The sequence below is a fragment of the Monodelphis domestica genome, chromosome 3 (assembly GCF_027887165.1).
Source record: "Monodelphis domestica isolate mMonDom1 chromosome 3, mMonDom1.pri, whole genome shotgun sequence".
Classification (NCBI taxonomy): domain Eukaryota; kingdom Metazoa; phylum Chordata; class Mammalia; order Didelphimorphia; family Didelphidae; genus Monodelphis; species Monodelphis domestica.
In genome coordinates, this window is record NC_077229.1 from 372,878,801 (window position 1) to 372,898,681 (window position 19,881).

The window sequence follows — 19,881 nt, forward strand, 5'->3', positions numbered from 1 at the left end:
CATTTTCTCAGTCATTTAATACCTGGACCTTTTCTAATCTGACATAACTTAACAGCAAGAAGTGCCCCTGCTCCTCATTAGGACATTCTTCAAAAGCAGGCAGCATTACATGAGACATTCTTCTAAGAGTTACTTAGGGTTGCTATTACATGCCTATTTGGAGAATTCCCAGCATAAAATACCACTTATAGTACCTAAGAATTTAACAAGAAAAAAGAATGCAAGCATTTAAAGCAGGTTCACTCCTTGTATTCTGGGAGAAAAATGGAAGAAAAAAGATTAGATCAACTGATATTTGCTATTTTTGTATGACAAATGATGTACCAGGTTTCATAATGATCTACTATTGCTTTATTGTATTTACTTACCTTGTTTCAAATCAATTTATCCAACATGCACCCTATCATATGAATTGGTACATATATCAAAGCATTTCTACATTTCCTTAAGATCTTCATGTCACTTTTAGATCTTTACTCATTTGATCTTCACAATTGTATTGTTGTTAAATCCTTGTGTCTGACTCATTAACTTCATTTGAGGTTTTCTTTCTGGAGTGATTTGCCCTTTCCTTCTCCAGCTCATTTTACAGATGAGCAGACTGAGAAAGAGTAAAGTGACTTGGGCAGGACCATAGAGACCCATGTTTTAACACAGGAAGATGAGTCTTCCCGACTCCAGGTCCAGCACTTTATCCACTAGCTGCCCCAATATAGGTTCTATTAGATGAGGAAATTGATGCTGAGAAATTAAGTGACTTGACATGAGTCACAGAGTAACTAAATTGTCTGAAACAGGATTTTATATATGGAGACTTAATACTCTTTCAATTCCTCCAAGGTATCCTTCTAAGCCATTCTCATGGCTAATAAACCTTTAAGGAAAAGAAGTAAATTGGCTTGTAAAGATTTAGTAATATTTATCAACTATATGTTTGCCATCAAAACCTTTCCCAGAGCTCCTAAAAAAGTGAAAAAACCTTTTTGCTTCTCATCAGATACACAAGTGGCTGGAGAATTATAGGGTTAGCCAACACTTTGGCATCACCAGACCTCAAATGCAGAAAATGTGAATACTGATCCCAAATGACAGACCCACCCCAAATATCTGAAATACCAAAGTTGAGTCAACTTTTCCCTCTTAATCAACAAAGCTGGGAGGGAAGTGATCATGGTAACTAATAAAAGACCTACTCAATGAATAGGTGGAGCTCTGCACTTTACATAAGTGGCCACAAAAGTTTTGGTCCCAAGGATTAAGTACTCTATTTTGCCCTGGAGTGCCCAAGCCCAAAGGTCTGGAAGTTCTGATCACTCAATCAGCATTTTTTAAGCACCAACCTAGTGCAAAAATAGAAATTACTAATGAGAGAGTGTAAAGCAATTGCTTGGAAAGCAAGAGCTTTGGAGCCATGACTTTACATTTTCTTTATACCTGAGTTCTAGCTCTGTTTCAACTACTGATTGGCTATGTGACTGGCAAAGTCATACAGGGTCCTCTCAAATATTAAATTTTGGGTTATTCAAAATTCTATATTAGTTTTGGAGTACTAAAAATATACCCTTAGGTGACCCAAATTGCACCACTGCCATAAGTTACCTGCCTTTGATCATTACCTATATCTGAACCCACCCACCTACCTTCAAACATATTACCCAAATTTAAAGATTTTTAAGAAGTAATAAGGAAATAAAACACGAGCCTTAAAAAAACTTACCTTTTGCTTAGATTGATACTCAAAGTCAGAATATGGGTAGGACTAGATAATTGAGGTTAAGAGATTTGCCCAAGGACACATACCTATGGTGTCTGAGACCAGATTTGAACCCCAAGACCTCCTGATTCCAGGCCTGGTTTCTCTCGAGATTCACTGATTCCTTGGCAAGTCAAATCTGCGATTGCCTAGCTTTTACTATTCTGTCTTGAAACTAATACAGATTTTTTTAAGACAGAAGTACTGATTTTAAGACAGAAGGTAAGGGTTTTTTGAAAAAGTAGATCTTTTCCCTCCTCAAAAACTTTCAATGGCTCCCTAAAATAAAAAATCCTCAGCCTGATCTTTACATCCCTCAACAATCTAGCTCCGTTCTAATTTCTAAGATAATTTCACATTATAATCCTTCACACAGTCTTAAATTCTAGACAAGCCAAGACAATTAGCTTGTACTCCAAAACCACATACCAAGTGAGGTACTTTAGGCTCTTCCTAGTTTAGAGACAAAATAAACTATAGAGGAGACCATCTTACTATCTTTTTCAGTCCCTGGACAGCAAGGCAAGTGCTTAAAAGGGTTTTCCTGATCAAAATGTAGTTGTCTATCAATTAAACTATACTGCCACTCTAGAAATACCTACTTCTTTTCCCCTACAGATACAAGGATTATATTCAGAGATGTGGTGAGTGGCAGGCTTATAAACAAAAGGAAAGAGTTATTACCTATTATGGGTAGACATATTGAAAATTTTGCAAGAACAGTGAAAATGCAGCATTAAAAATGCAGAATTGAGTTATAGGATGCCTACTTCCCACTCCTAATAAGACTTTATCTAAAAAATTGCAGCAGTATTTTCTAAAGAACCAAGATATTTTTAAGACTTTAAAACCACTGAAATCAAGTAAGTTCAATGAACTCCACTGACTTACTGTAATTAGCCAAAACAAGGATCAAAACTCAAATCTAAGAAATTCTAATATGGAAGATATGCTCCCCAAGTATTTTCCACTCACCACTAAACATTATTTTCTGACATTATCTTGAAAAGTGTTTCCTTATGCACTGGAGCCCCTGTTGTGTTGCAGATGGTTTCTATTTCTAAATCTCTAATGCTTTCGGGAATTTATTCCTAGATTTCTCTCTTCATTCCAATCCCATTGTCACTGATTGCTTTTGCTTGTCAAAATCAGTTTCCTCTATTTCTGTAGCTTGTGATCAAGAAAGTAGTTGCTTAAAGCTAGTCTGACTCTTGAGTTTGTCAGATCTTTAGGGCTTTAAAGAAGAAAACACACACAAGGGGGAGGCATTTTGCATAAAATTTCTAATGGTTCTTTCTAGCTTTCAGTAAGGAAAAACTAGGAGTGCTATTTAGTCCCATTTTTAAAATGGAAGGACAGATTTGGTTTTTTTTTTGGACCTATCTCTTCTCAAGCGGCTTGAAAACTATATAAATAAACAAGATTCCCTAATAATTCAAATTAACAACTATAAAAGACAATCTGACTTTAGATAAGTTTTGCTCTCACTGCACTTCATGAGATGATTTGGAGAATCCTTGGACAATCCACTGAGATCTCAATATTCAATAATGACAGCTGCAAATGAATTTAAGACCACCTGGATCTCAATGAACTCATAATGGTCTTACCATAAGAAGCCCTTCAAAAGTTTATCTGCAGTTCCCAAGGCAACCAACCCTAAAGGAAAAATCCAATGATAGATGCCATAAGTCCCCATTATTTCATGTAAGAGAATGTTGCATGTCTGTGTGAACGGTAACCCACCACCTACCCTTATTCTCCAACATCACCACATCCTTGACATTTATTGAGCACCTTGCTGTGTGCATAGAACCATGCTAGACAAAGTGAGAGAAGCACCATTCCAGCTTTCCCAAGTTGTCCAGAGAATCTCCCTTTTTGAAGATATTTTTTCATCCAAGAATAGAGAATTAAACATAAAATAGAATACTTTCTGAGTATACAGTAATTATGAATGTGTTACCATATAACATGTAATGACCATCCTGGTAACATACTAATAGAATTTCAAGGAATGATACCTTAACAGAACAAATGTTGAAGAAACTTACCCAAAGAGGTCTCCAAAAGTATTAGAATGAGAAAAAAGTAAACATTCCCCAGCTACACCTTCCAGAAGTTAGCATAATAACTGAGCCAAACAAGGAAAAGATACATGTATTACCTTGCCTAAATTCAGAAAGACACAATATTAACTTCTGAGACTTAAAATAGTTCCTGAATTCAAAGGTTTACCAACCATTCTCAGCCAAGATCAAAGCAATCTTATGCATGCCCGCAGGCAGTACAAGCTCATCCACATACTTAAGATTATTTCTGACCTGTTTGCACTCCAGTCTCACCAGGTAAGACTACCTTCAAGAAAATGGCAATTGTTAGAAAAGGAAGTAAATTAATAAGGTTTGTACTACAGATCAGAAAGTCTCAGAAAGGACTTAGCTCAAAATGGTTCTTCCAAAAAGAATATGGGGTTAGTCTGGATCACACATTACTGGTCATTATATACTTAAGCAATTTCCTTTAGCTAATGTGTGTATATATCTACACATGTGCATATAAACACATATATAGAGAGAACATGTAATACACATATATCTGAATGTCACATTAAGGAGTAGGTTTGGATGGGCCAATTTTTAATATCCTACATTTTACAAGCATTACTTATCCTACTGATTCACCTCCTTTAGTAGTTATTGTATTGTAGTTATTGTAAATTATTGTAAAACCCCCTTTCAAAAAAAGTTTTGAAAAACACTTGTGTTTTTTAAATGAGAAATAGGCTCATATTTTCAATGAGTCCCATTTCTTTAGGAGTATGGCAATCTGGCAGATTGGTTAGTCCTTTTTTAACCTATAATAAGAAAAACAATCGATTCCCAAAAGCAGCATGAAAATACTGCAAAAGAACATCCTAGGATGAATGGGTTTTGTGTTATAAACTTTATTTTCACAAAATATAATTACTAAATCATGAAGTTAAGTTGATATAAATTGGATCATGCAATTATATAAAAACACAAACAATACACATTACAAAAACACCTATTGTGTTTACAGAGATAATTTTCTCCCCTCCCCAAAAGTCACATTTGTCCCCAGTACTTTATCTTGACCGTGAATTGTGATTTATAATTGTTCTTAATCTGAAACAAAAACTGGAGAGACAATACAACATCATTTGCAGGCATTATTTTTGTTCTATAAAACATCACCACCACCACCCCACCCCCAAACCTCTAATATTAAAGTTAAGTGTCTTTGATATAGAATCCCAAGCCTTAACTTTAAGAACAATAGCAAAAATTTGGACAGAAATGGGACCTGTGATTTCCTTTGGTATAGGGGCTTTATGAGGTATCTCTGTCCACTAAGATAGGTGGAGCATCTTCTCCAAATGTATAGTCTTAGAGATGCCCAGTGCACTGAGATGTTATGGGATTTGCCCAGCCACACAGCCAATAGGTGTGTAAAGACTAGAACAAAGTCATCTTGATTTGAAAGGACTTCAATTTTCTTCATTTGAACTTTACAAATTCAGTTTGGAAAATAGTTGCCTATATTAAACTCTATAGCAAAAGCACAAGAATACATTTTTCAGTCTTATACCACACTAGCAAAATATTAATTGGCTATTAGTATATTCTCACAATTGTCTCCATTTCAAATGCTCTTCACCTATTAGTTATAAAAACTAAAAGATGCAATAATGCCATTGAAAGAGAAAATAAGTTGACCAATTAAAATGAACAAAATGGTTATTTTAAGATTCAAGATTCACTTTGTAAAAAGAAAAAAAAATTGACACTCACCCCACCCTTTCAGTCTTCCACAACCCTCCCAAATATTTTACAGTAGTATGATGGAACAATTGGGCTGCTTTTTCTCCTTCTCAGAACTTAAATGACATGTGGCCTTACATATCAAGCTTCTGGTGAATGATGAAATTTTTGGTCAGAGAAACAACATAATCAACTACCCTAAGTAAATTCTATATTTAACCCATCCAGCCATAATTTGTAGCCATGATTTGCAAAACTGCAGAATCAAGATACTACCATGATTAAAAAAAATGTTAATCTTTCATTTGTAAGCACACCAATGAGTCTCATTTCTTTAGGGATTCATCTTGACATAACAAAGACCTTGAAGCCTAAAACTAGAATAAAATGATGGTGAGCACCCAACAGCCAATGTGATTTGGACCATACTGTTTGTCGACACTGTGTAACCTTATAGGAACAATTACAATTACCCTCACTCCAAAAGCTTCCAGTCAGTTTTTGTTTTCAATTTGCCATTCTTTAAGGAGCCTGCCAATCAATAATGTGGAAATGAAAATAAAAAAGGCATCTACTACATGTTCTGAAAGGTAATCATTATCTCTTCCCTTAGATTTTGAAGGCCATTTTGTTAGTTTAATTTCCAGTTTAAATTACCCTAAGCAATGCTTTCAGAGGCAACACCCAGATCACTTTATGGTCAGCAGATCTGTTTAACCAAATGACCCAATAGAAAATGTGTGGGGAAAACAAAGAATGAAGAGATACCAACCAATAACTAGTAGGGTTACTTGTAATTGTATTGAAGTAGAGAAGCTGTCATTTATTAGTGTAAGTGTAGAAAAATCAGGATACAGTTAAGAATTTAATAGGATTTTTTATTTAAACTATTCGTTTTGTGACACTGATCATTAAAAAAGCAAGAGTTAATATTCTGTAGGAAAAGAACATTCCCCTCTGTCTCCCAAAGACCTGCCATTGCATCCATGGGTCTAATGCAACATTTAGGCCTTTGTTCCACCGTTTCAGATATGAGGTTGGTTAGTGATGGAGAGATCAAGCTGCCTATGTCCCTCTCCACACCCTGCTCTCTAGCGCATGCGTGAGGCAAAGACAAAGGAATAGGTAATTACAGTCCGGTTTCATTCATTTTCACCGCAGTACTGGTCTATTAGTAAGAGCAGCAGTATCTAGGGATGGATTCAATTTGGCAAGCAAGAGAGACATATTGTTGTTTGAGTATTTGTTCAACAAACTAAACATCTGTGAAGGGGCGTTAGTAGAATGGGGTCGTGGTAACTGTAAGGATTATTCTAAAAACGTATAGATGCTGTTTGCTTCAGTGCAAGAAAAAATTACCGTCAGGCAGAGTCCATGTAGTTTAAAGGCTGAAATCTTTCTGGTAGCACTAGGACTCCAGATTATCATTCGATGAATATTCATGGAAAAACTGCGATTTGGAGCCAAGCAGTTTGCTTGCAATTAAGAAATGTGATCTAGTCTACCGACTCGGCGAATTTGGTTTGGGGTTTTTTGGGAGGAGTGAGGATGATGGAGGGAGGGCGAGGGCGGGAACCCGGAGTCTGGTTGCAGATTTAGCTGGGTATAGGCACCAGCCGCTATCCCTCAAATATTTGCATAAAGCGATAGATTAAAAAAAAACCCTTTCCATGCAGGTAGCATGCAGTCAATTGCAAGTAGATACACTAGTGACCAATCACTGAATTAAAAACACGGAACCTTTACTGATCACTAGGAAGGATAAACTGTCCAACAACCACAATAGGTTAGTGGAAAGATAATATTGCCATGTCTAAGGCTAGAGCTATGAATGGCTAAGCATGTTTTAATGTCAATCTTGACATCCTGGATGCATAATACCCAAAGATCCTAAAACTGCTACAGGTAAATATCGCCCATTTCTAAAAGCAACACCCTATTTCCGTCTTCCTTGTATTAAAAGATCTCCCATTTCTTCTCCCTTCCTCCTTCCCCACCCCCACCCACCCCATCCCTAATCCCCACCCCCACCCGAGCCCCTCCATCTTTTCTCTCTGCCATACTCCTAGCATTAAGAATTTTCTTCATAGTGTAATTCACTTCACTGACACGTTTATTTTAAACCCTCAAAAAAACCTCTTTCCACCCAAGCTAAGCCTTTTCTTTTTTTTTAATTCAATAGCTTCCCTCCTTGGTTATGGTCTCCAACTCACAAAACTCCCCCACCCCCAATCACTTCCATCCCAATCCCTTCCTACCCATCTTTACGAAAAGAGCAAACTTTGAGCAATTATTTCAATCTGATTGGAAGCCTCGCATTAATTCATAGCTCTCGTCTTACAGAAGCCAGAGGGGCTCGCCCTGCGCCCAGCCAGGCGGCTCCTCTGTTTCAATGTGGAGGCGTCTCCCCCATTCCACTCGTTCAAATAGAGCCCCTCACCTCCCGGGTCCGAGGGAAGAAATAAGGGGCTCAGGGAAGGAGGGGGAAGGCAGGAGGAAGGTAGAAGGCAAAGGGACTCCAAAGCAATGCTTCCCCATGTCTGCTATGTGTAAATGGTAGAAAGGAGATGCCCCTCCTTACCTGGGTTAGTTCTCTTTTCCGCCCCCTCGGTGTATGTGAGGTGCGCCCTGGTGTCACCTAGAGCCTCGGGGAGCCTAGGGTCGGCTCGTTTGGGACTGGGTGGCGCGATGTCTCTCCCGGGCTCGAGAGCGGAGACTGGAGCGAGGGGAGCCTATTGGAGCAATGCCGCCGCTGCTACTGCCGCTGCCGCCGCTGCTGCCTCTGCATTTCTCATTCTCTCTCCCTCCCTTCCCCCTCCCCTCGCCTGCCTGCCTCCCTCCTTCTCTACCCCCTCCCTATCTCCCTCCCTCTTCCCCGCCTGCCTCCCCTCCCCCTTCTCTTCTTGGTTACAGTCTATGGGCAGTTCAAAAGCCACGCCAGCGCTGGGTGTGAGTGTGTAAGCGCCCTGCGCCCCCCAACCCCGCCCTGATTGCCTTATTTATTGGAAAGAGCGTGTGTACGGAGTGCTCCCGCTCACACTCAGACTTCAGGGGGCGTCGAAGACCCAACGTTTTAAAGAGAGGTGCTAAGAGCTCTGGAACGCAGGGTGCATAAGCAGACCTTGCTTGCAACAGCTAGCCTCTTCAAACCATGCCAACAAGCAGCCGGGATCCCAGCTTTCGGAAAAGGAGGCTTCTTCCTCCTCGCTATTACCAGAAATCCTCTGTCTGCGTGCGAAGACACTGGTGTTTGGGGGCTACTGGAAGGTTATTGTTCCCTCAGCCCGTGAAGTCCACGAGATATGAGACCACAACGGCAACAAACCTCCCTTTTCTTCTCTTCTGTAGACGAAGTGTCTTATCCCTGAACTACCCAAAAGGTCAGAGGCTTGGCTGCGTGGCTTCCCCTACTTGAGGGGATAAAGAGAGGTGTCGAGGAGCCCGTTGGCTAAACGCGCTCCAATGCCAGGACCCTGCCTTGGAAAGGGAGTGCTTATCCCATATCCCCAAAAGACAAGTGGCACAGGGAATTAGGAAAGCAAGAGGAGAGAAAGAAGAACAAGGAAGCGGGTCTGCCTGGGTTAAAAGGGGGGAGAGTGTACAAGGGGGCCAGACACACCTCAAATGAAGATTATTTCGAGGTATTTTTCTAGCAGCTGTCCAGCTAAGAACCGCACGTTTCCCATCTCTTGACAAATTGTGGCAAGTAAATGTTGGCCAAAAAAAAGTATGCAAAATTGACACCAATTAATCCCCCAAATATAGCATATTGGGAAGTACTGCACACCTGGCTTCCGTTTTGGAAAGAAAGAAGTACAAAAAGGCAGAAAAACTTAAGTTAACAGCTATTAAATGATTAAAATGAAATTTACTTTGGGGTAAAAGGTTTCAGTGCCCAGCACATGAAACTTCTATTTGCAGCATTTTGGCGCCCCCTTCTTGCTCTACCGAAATCCTTCTGTTACCCTCAAATTCTAGGAAGAACCGGATTGTTGATTAATTGCAAAATCGAAGCAGGACTTTAGAAAGGAATTTGTATCTCTGAAGTGGCCATCACCATCCAGAGTGTAATTAAAATTAAGGAGGGAGGGGAGACATGAAAGGTATAAATGTATCTGCACTTAGGTTGGGGAAAGGTAAGTCCTTTCATTGGTGTGGAATAGTTTCTAAACAGGTTGGCTCATAATTTGAAATGGGGGAAAGGTTTCCTTCATTGTTAAAAAAAAAAAGAAACAGTTTGTTTTTACCTTACAAATAAGCTAAAAACAACATTATGTACTTCAAACGTGATCACATAAAACAGTTGTACAATTGCACTGTGATACTTTAGATGCTTCTTAATGTTAACATTTATTTACTGCCAGTGATTACCTTATTTATAGTGAAATTAGATCACTATTACTATGCAATTTTCTAACTGTTAAATTCCCCACTACAGTATATCAGGGGAATGGAATTTTCCTTTTTGTTCCATCAATGAAGCAGCAGAAAAATCCTTTATCTGAGAATAGAGAAAGTAAATTATATGTAGTGCATAATATCTCCCTGCAAAACATCTCATTTTCTGATTCAGTCTCATGAACCATACCAAGCCTTGGTTTTTTTATTTCAAATCTTGGTTTTTAAGGTTTTGCTTGTTTATTTTGGGCACCAGAGATTTGAAATGTGCCTAAATCAGTATGAGGTGTTTTATTTATTAAAGAATGACAAAACAACAAAAGCAACCCATTGTCTTAGGTTTCACATTTAGAATGTATTCCTTATCTCTTTCAGAGCTGTAAAGTGTCTTTTAACATTACAAAATTCTTATCAAGTACAATCTTTAGTGGAGGCTCATTTTTAATGGTGGGAAAAGCAATCCCAATGATGCGATTGGAATACAGATCCTCTGTTACCATAGAAACCAGAAGGGGGAAAAGGCCTTATACCAACACTGAAAACCCACAGGTCCACTGAAATTCATCTTTCTTTTTCAGTTCTTCTCCAAAAGCTTAAAAATGGGACTCTACTTTTATGGAATAATGGTCCCGGAGTACAGCTAATCCTGAGTGGAAGCTATTCCATTCGGTTATATTTTGTCTTAAAATAAAACATGTAGAAGGCTGTCTGAATTCAACAAGTTTATAACTTAAAATTTCTGTCACATTTCCAGTTAAATGAATCCTAGTACCTTTAATTTTTGTGTAGCCTTGGAAAACCTGAAAAGGTTTGATTTGCAGAATCCACAGGAATAAACTTGAAGCTCTTAAGTTTAAGAAAATTAGTGATTTCCTTTCTTTTTAAACTAAAGTTTATTTTTTTTTTCATGAAGACCTGCCTTCTCTTACTCTCACCACACCCATGCACCCCCTCCCACCCAGAGGAAGCAAGAAAAATAAAGTCCCAGTTATAGATTTGCCTTGTCAAATAAATTATTCCCTGTGTGTCCCCCCAATGTATGAAGGTTATAATGATCAATTGGAGTTCTTTAATTGCTCAAATTATACAACGAATTACTTGATATTTTTTGCCTGTGCCAGACTGTGACTTTTTGAAAATTTATCTTCATGAGAACTTTAGTTACCTTACAAATAGTCCAAATATTTTCTTTGACCTAACCTAGACTAAATAGGACTCAAAGTAAACAAAATTATCATTTAAAATGGCAATAACCATTTACATTTATATATTTTACTCATAGTTCATTTGAGCTGATCAATACCACCCTGGATTAGTAAAAAGCATTATTTTCCTCATTTTGCAAATAGGGAAAATGGGAGATTCATTAAAATGAATTGACTTCCCCCAGGATCACTATCAAGACAATAGTGTTACCCAACCTCCCTCTTTTGACTCCTCTACAGGAAACTTGCCTTCTTAAAATGCAGGTATGCCTAGCTTTTCAGTATAACCATACACAAAGATAAATTGATGATCCATAAAATTTTACCAAAGGACACATGAAAAAAACTTTTTTAATTGAAAGTTTCTCCAGGATTTTATTACTCAATTTTTAAAAAAATAAGTCTATTAGTCAGCTTTTTACAAATATATCAACACTGTCCATATTTACTGAAATTGTAATCAGTGATGAATTATTGGCAACAATTAAATAAATAAAATATGAATAAATAAAGTAATATAAATAAATAAATAAATAAAAATGTGAAATGGCATTGCCCTGTACAGGTGGTCAAGGATAATAAGAATCACATAGTTTTCATATATTACCTAATAGCAATTAATAGTCATAGAACACAGGGAACTGAATGGCATCATCCTTGACATTCTTTTTAAAAAGATACTAATACAGAAGGAAGTTGCAGCTAAATAACCAGTCACATGGTAAAAGTAAAGGATAACCCATTTATGTGCTCCATTGGTATCTTCTTCATAGCAAGAAAACTACAAGGCCCTCAAGACATTGGGTAAAAAACCAGTAGCAACTTTTCAGTTAAATTAGATCTACTTTGAAGGAAGAAATGGAATTCCTCCGATATTTGTATTTCCCAAAGTACCTATTACATTGTATTGCATATAATAGCCACTTGGATATTATTAGATTATTTAGTACCTTAACTAATGATTTCACAGTATTAGTAAGGATCTACACATATAACACACTTGTTCGGAATATACAATTCTAACAACCACCTAGGTCTGTTATGGGGTGCAGATGTGTACCCCTAGGGTTCAGGAAGGATAGCTTTTGCAAGAATGTGAGACCCCAAAACTTAGCTTAAAAATAAAAAGAGAAATTTATTAATATAGGAAGTAATTTGAGAATGGCCAGGAGGATAGCAAGGTGGAACAGCAAGATGGGGAGCAGTTCCTTGGGAGGACAGCATGAATGGAAAGGCTGTTCCCCATGAGGACAGCATGGATGGAAAAGCTGTCCTCCAGATGACATCAGTTCTGGGGATTTTATACTCTTTACAACAGAGAGTGTTGGTCACTCAGGCATTAGGTATGGTGGGGTGATCATCCACCTGGGAATATAAAGATTCCTTAGTTTTAGGGAACAAACAAATGTCTGATAGGATCGAGGTGTGGCCTGGAGATGCCTCTTCCTGTCCATCTTAAATCTAGAGGACGATCAAGTAGGATAAACATCTCAGGACACTAGAGGGATCACTGGATGTTTTTAGGCTAGGAGTCACAAGGGAGTTTCCCTGATAATAGTTTGCCTGAGTTTCTGGGGGTACAATGCCCATGTCAGGTCTAATCTGGCAATACATTGGGAGTTAAGCTAGAGAAGGGAAGGATAGGAAAAGAGTAAGGGATCAGAGAGCATGCTGACTGAAGAATTTGTTAAGTGGAAAAGGTTTGTCAACTGGGTTTTTGGGATCCCCTAGTTTGTCCTGTCCCCTGAGAACTTGCCCTGAGGGAAGTCCCAGGCTGACCAGTTTCAGAATGAACAATAGACTTTAAAGTACTTAATAATCTCAGTTTAAGTAGGACTAGTAGACAGTCAAATGTTAAATACCCTTTTAGTCTTAGAAATTTCCCCCATCAAATTGGGGATCTGTTCCCAAGAAGACCAATACCTGAGCAGTGTGTAAAGGGAGCCCCCCTTCCAGGATCATGTGTCCTACCTATTCTACTACTCCTAGTGCTACTACTATTAGCACTATGTCATGTCAGTGTACTCCAGCGTGGGTCAGGGGACAGTGACCTAGGCACATGATGTGGAAAGGATCAGTTATGGATCCAGGATAAAGGAGAGGATATAAAAGAGGGGGTTCCAGGAAGTGGGGTCTCTATTCACTCAGGTGAGTGATGAAAGGAAGGTGACACAGAGAGAGCCATGTGGAGAAGCACTCATATGACTAGTTAGAAATAGGCTTTTCTCTATATCTGTCTGTCTTCACTTATTCAAGTAAATATTAATAAGCTTTATGGAAATTAAAGACCAGAGTTTAATATAGTTTTTATAGCAGGAACCATCCTTTTAGTATCCATTGTAGTAGACCACTCCCTGATACCCCAACCTCTTTCCCAAACCTGCTTACAACCCATCAGTGTATATTTGATGTGCTCAATTCCCCAAAAGGTATATAAGATCCCTATGTCCTATTATTCTTTGGAGGATCATCTCACATGGTGATCCTCTCAGAGATATTGTTTCCAGAGTTCCAGAGTCCTTGACTCTGTGTGGAGGCCAAATACTGAACACTCTCTCTTTCCTGATTAAAGACTTGGTTTGTTCTGATGACTTTAGTGGTTCTGTGTTTTTCCAGGTTGGCAGATTGAAGAGAAAGACACTGATCAGAGAGGGCAATTTTAGAATCCTGGATCTTAGATATAGGATAGTTTCTTTTGATGGATAAAACTTGCTTAAATTGGGGTCAAAGTCATTGAGGAAGGTAGAATAGTATCCTAAAGATTGGTAAATAACTTCAACAGTTATTTGGATGAAATTATATAATTTAATGGAATAAAAGTCAAAGAAGGATTATTGAGGAATGATAGTTGCAAAGCAAGGCTGTGAAAGGAACAAGATGGAATACTAGACATTTTTTTAAATCCTCACAAACTCTTTAAAATAGGAATTGAACAAGTTAAAACAATTAAAATTGCCTTCACAGGCCTAGAAACTGTTAACTTGGAAACAATACAGAACTACTAAAGTAGTCAGAAAAGCCTAGTCTTTAATCAGGAAAGAGATAAGTCCAATATTTGGCCCTTTACTCAGAGCCCAGTGCCAAAACTTTTACAAGGTCTACACCCTGGGACCCTGGGAACAATATTGCTGGGAGTGACACAACACTAAGAAACAGCTCTGAAGGAAAAAAGAATTTGGAGAATACCTTTTGAGAAACTGAGGGACAGAAAAATTTAATGATCCCACATTTTTCTCTGAAACAGAGGCTCATCCTTTTAACAGTCAGATTCTTTCTATGATGACATCTGGCCATGAACCATGGAATACTATAGCCTCTGAAGAATTATAAGGGAGACACTGGACCTAGTGGATGGGAGCAGGTAGCAGTCACACAGACAAATGAGGAATTCTGTAAAAGAAGACTGATATAAGACATAATCACAATAGGAAAAGATAAGCAGGTCACATAATTTGAGCAGGGAATAAACGGGATAATTCACATGCTCCAGTCACATCCTTGTGATGTCAAGAAAATGTGAAGTGGCCCTCAACACAATGGACAGATGTCCTGCAGCAAACTTGTGAGAGCCTCACAGATATGTGAGGATATCACAAGATACTCCATCTCCTGATAGTCGGAATTTTCAATGGTTTTCCCCCAGTGCTGAAATATTCTTCCTCCACCTACTGATTTCCCTAGCTTCCATCAATTCCCAATTAAAAACTCATCTTTATAGGAAGCCTTTTCTTCTGATGATTATTTCCAGTTTATCCTTATAGAGATTTTTATGCATAATTGTTTACACATTCTCTCCTCCATTATATTGCTGAGGGCAGAGTCTCTGTTTTGCCTTTCTTTGAATTCCCATCTCAACACAGTGTTTTAGCAAGAAGCTCTTGGTAAATGCCTAATAAATGTTTATTAATTGTTCAAATGACTGAATGATAATGGCAAGTGTTTGCAAGGATGCAAAAGAGAAAACAACTGACTGGAAAAACATATTGAAGTAAAGGACAACTTAGAAGAAGAGAAGCAAAATGCAATAATGTTGAAGAGCATATGTTCTCTATGAAAACAAAATACATTGATGTAAAAAACAGGATCCGGGCAAAAAAAACTTAAGAATCATAGAACTCCCGGAAGAACATAACCGGTTAAAAACCTGAACATCACAATGCAAAATACAATGCAAAACAACTTCCCAGAACTTCAGAATATAATAAAGTGTCAATTGAAAGTCTTTATAGATATCCTTTAGAAAAGGAAAAAAAAACCTATGCTTTCAACTATAAGATACAAATTTTGCAAGTGTCCAAAAGCAAGACTTTTAAATATAAAGAAAAGAAAATTCAAATAACACAAGACTATTCTGCACCCATTAGAAACCATAGAAGGGGATGGAGTAATAATGTTTTCAGAAAAGGGTCTGGAAGAAGTTGAAAAAAAGAACCCAGGCAGAGCAGGAGCAAAGAAGCATACGTTCACCTTCATGATCTTCTCCTAAATTACTCCTCCTGTATACCACCAACACGATTTTCTGAATTCTCAGAGTCCCTGTCTTCTTTCCTAAGACATAGCATGATACCAAACACTGTTCTCAAGAATTACATTTGCAGAACATTAAGAGGGTTGGAGGAGGTTTTCCCATTTGCTATAGGCAGCATAAAATCAGGACTGCTACCTGGATGAAACTGTTTATTCAGCAAAACCTAGACCATAAACCATATGTTGTACATTTCAAGGACACAGTATTAGCATTACATGTAAATGCGCATGTTTCTTGCTTTCCTCAAGAATATTTATGAATTCCCAAAGGTCAAATAGAATGTTACCCTTGGTGTATTTATTTCATTTCAAGTTTGCTTAACTATTATTAAAAGTGTATTTTTGCAGAAAACTAGGTGGCTCAGTGGATTGAGAGCCAGGCCTAAAGATGGAAGGTCCTGGGTTCGAATCTAACTTACTAGCTGTATAACTCTGGAGAAGTCACCTAACACCTATAGCCTACTCCTTACTACTCTTCTGCCTTGGAACCAATACATAGTATTGATTCTAAGACAGAAAGTAAAGGGATTTTTGAAAGTGTATTGTTTACAAATTCAAGTCAAATAACACTTTTTTACATGCATGTTGAGATGTCCAGGCCAGAAAGATATCTCCTTCACCTACATCTACATGACTATTACACAACTACTTGCTGCAGCAAAGGAAAATGACAGAAATTCAGGGACTTTTTTTACCCTATCCATGACATGGTTGTTCAAAAACAGAGCTAGTTCTCATAGTTCTCATATTTCTGTTCATGGGAATCCACACTTGACCAAGTATCCAAAACTTAACCAATCCCCTGAATATCTAGGCAATTTCTGAGAAGACAAAGTAAAACACTATACAATAATGCACTGCCTAAACGCAAATGCCTGTTCTGACCCAGGTTGTGGCTTTTGGAAATTCTTTAATCCTAGTTCCCTGTTTCAGGAGCCTCTCTTCTAATGTAAGAAAGCCTAAGCAAACATATATCTCAGAAATGAAATGAAGAAACGCACCCCAACTTTGTGTTATCAAAGGTATATTTACACTAGGTGAAAGGCAAATATTCAATGGGAGGTTTTTTTACTTTTTCTTTAATCTACCATTACCAATGATCCACTCTTCTCCATAGGTATTACCATAGTTTTTAGTCTCTCCAATACCTTCTATCTTCACCCTTTTTCATTTCCCAAAATAAAGAAAACTTATAGATCTACTTAAGCACATTATGCTCTCTACATTTTCTACTAATGTTAAGCTTCTTAGGGTTATACAGGGTATTTGGAGAAGACTAGTACCTTTGGTGTGTGGGCTTGCAGAACCTTTTTCAAGACTACTTTCCTCCTTTGGTGCTCACCTGCCAACCAACATTCATCTACAGCTCCAAGAAGCTGTAACATATGCAATGGTTTTACCCTGGTAAAATATCGTGCAATGGTCATATCCTGGTAAAAAATGTCTTGGCAGATGGGCTAACCCAATGGAGGGTAACTTGAGGATAATCTACAAGCCTCAAACCTGTGGGTAAATTAGAGACTGTGTCTATCCCAAGCATGTGAAGACTTCCCCAGGCAGAAGGAGCAGATGTGAACTTGTTCCCACAGTCACTAAGGTGGCTAAAGCAACTGCTGTGGAGGACTTAGAACTTTATTAGACATCAAAGAAGCCAAGATCACCCACTGCATTCTGAGCCATCGCCAGTCAGCCTGACTTTTGTCTTGCCACTGGACTTTGATGACTCTGGAAGAGAATGAGAATGACTTTATGCAACTCTGCCTCACTTGAAACCAATTTGTGTGGGAATCAGAAGACATCACCAGTGATGTTTTAGTCCTCTTCAAATATGAAGGACAACAACCAAGGCCACTTACCAAGAAATCTCTAGTTATGTTGTTGTTTTTTTACTCTGTTGGCTTCCAGATCTTTTGCTGACCACCTTTATCCTCTCCTTTCTTTATCTTCTTATCCTTTTTTTCTAGTAAATTTCTTCTATTCATTCTTCCATTTATTCTCATGGCAAAGTATTCTGAATCCTGATTTTGGAATGGGGAAGACCTAAGTTCAAATTTGGCTTCAGATACACATTAGCTTTGTAACCCTGGACAAATAACTTAACTTCTGTTAGCCTCAGGTTTGTAAATTGTAAATTGTAAAGTATAATAGCATCTGCCTCCCAAAGTTGTTATGAGTCTATAGTGACTCATAAAAGGTGTTCAATAAATGCTTGCTTTCTTATTATTCACAAATAACTTTTTTTCTCCTATTCTGTTTCCTCTCAGTTTGTCTCTGACCTATTACAAGTGAACATTTGCAAATATCTGAATAGATATGTACAGGATAGTTATTTACAAGATAGTTCTTATTTATAGCAAACACGCACATACACATACACATAGACTTTCACCAATAATTCAAAATAGCTGAGGAATGGGCTTTATTTATCACTGGTGCCCTTAATCACTAAATGCTAGAATGATGTTTTTATTGCAGGATTAATTTTATTTTTTCTAGAAATAATTATCATTGCTTGAGCCATAGAACCTCAAAGTAAAATTACTATAAATATAGAAGAGTGTTCCAAGATTTTCAAGTCCTAATCCCTCATTTTATAGAAAATGAATACTGGAGAAGCAAAATAATTTGCTCAAGGTCACAGTAAATAGAATTGCTAGGATTTAGACGCTGTTCATTTGACTATAAATTGAACATTCTTTTGCTGAGTTCAGTATATCTATATAACCTGTGATTAAATACAATCTCAGTATGAGACTCATATATTCTGGAATTCCAACTATAACCCTAATTTCTTCCTTCATTCTCATTCAGTTCTCAAGTCTATTTCAGATAAATGGACAGACAGATAGATGATAGGGTAATAGAAGATGATAGAGGTTAGACAAATGGACAGACAGAAGATAACTAGACAGACAGACAGATAATTTATCAAACAATTATGTACTAGGCACTTTTTAAAAAAACCTTTACCTTCCATCTTAGAGTCAAGACTGTGTATTGGTTCCAAGACAGAAGAGTGGTAAGGGCTAGACAATGGGGGTGAAGTGACTTGCCCAGGGTCACACAGCTAGGAAGTGTCTGAGGCCAGATTTGAACCTCAGACCTCCTGTCTCTGGGCCTGGCTCTCAATCCACTGAGCTACCCAGCTGCCCTCTGTACTGAGCACTTCTGTGCACTGAGGATGCAGGAATGCAACCATGTCCCTGTCCTCAAAAGAACATATATTTTAATAAGGGAAGATGGCATATAAAGGAGGACTAGAATGGAGGAGGAAAGGGAGAAAGGGAGGGAATGAGGCAAGTAGAATGCAGGAAGTAGTATGGAGATTCAGTTCTTGATATCAGAACACTGCAAGGTAGGAGTAGAGTCCTGGTTTCTGTTGGGTGGAGATTGTTGGGGAATGGGCCCATGGTGAAGAGACAGCAGAGAGAACATCTCAGTAGAGCTTCTGTTCTGGACCCAGGCTCTGTTCCTGTTCAATTACTCTTCTCTCTCCTGTGCTCTATCCTCAGTGTAAAATCAGTAGGACACTAATGGGAAGCCGATTAAGTGAGTAAGAGTTAGTTTGTGACATGAGGTAAGATGAACAATGTAATGTAACCAGACATTTAATGGTCTCAAATTTTGCTCCTTCAGTTACTTGCTTCTTGCTCAGCTCTGAATTGATTTGTAACACTGTGTGGCTCCAAGTTTTCCTGTCCCATCATATACTGACCTCTAGTGTTGGAAACTTTATTTTAGCAATTTCATTTCACTTTCCTAAACCCCGATAAGCTTAGGAGCTGTTCTTGACCTCAATTCCATTTACTGAATATGTTTCCCCTCAAATCCTTCACACTCTTTGCTTCTACTCTAATCTCAATAGCCTGACTCTGACTTTTGATAGCTGCATTTGAGGGACTCTTTGAATGTTCTTGACCCTAGTTAAGTGCTCATGACCCTGGACTGCTTCCAGGCCCTAAGAGATCTTTTCATAGCAGCCCAGATGGAAAGACCTCAATTTTTCCCTTGATAGCAAATCCCCCATCTAGAAAAATTACACCCACAGAAGTGAGTCTCAGATGTGAGATTGCTAATTGGGTTTTTTAATGTGAGCATGTGACAATATTTATGCTAAATGAGCCTAGAATGTTCATACAGGAATAGTTCTCTTAATTTTAATTGATTCCTTGAAAATATGACTTTAAGTGAAATATGTTGAGAGGAGGAGGTG

At 38.1% G+C, this 19,881-nt stretch overlaps 1 protein-coding gene across 3 annotated transcripts in view; it reads right to left on the reverse strand.

Moving 5' to 3' along the window:
- Positions 1-8,967, reverse strand: part of BASP1 (brain abundant membrane attached signal protein 1) — a 74,130-nt gene extending 65,163 nt beyond the window's left edge. Inside the window, exon 1 of one of the 3 annotated variants that reach the window (XM_001364388.5) lies at positions 8,120-8,967. The gene's annotated coding sequence lies outside the window, so the exon portion shown is untranslated. The remainder of the gene's footprint in view (positions 1-8,119) is intronic. The other 2 variants (XM_056824274.1, XM_056824275.1) reach the window with 2 other exon arrangements.
- Positions 8,968-19,881: the final 10,914 nt, after the last annotated feature.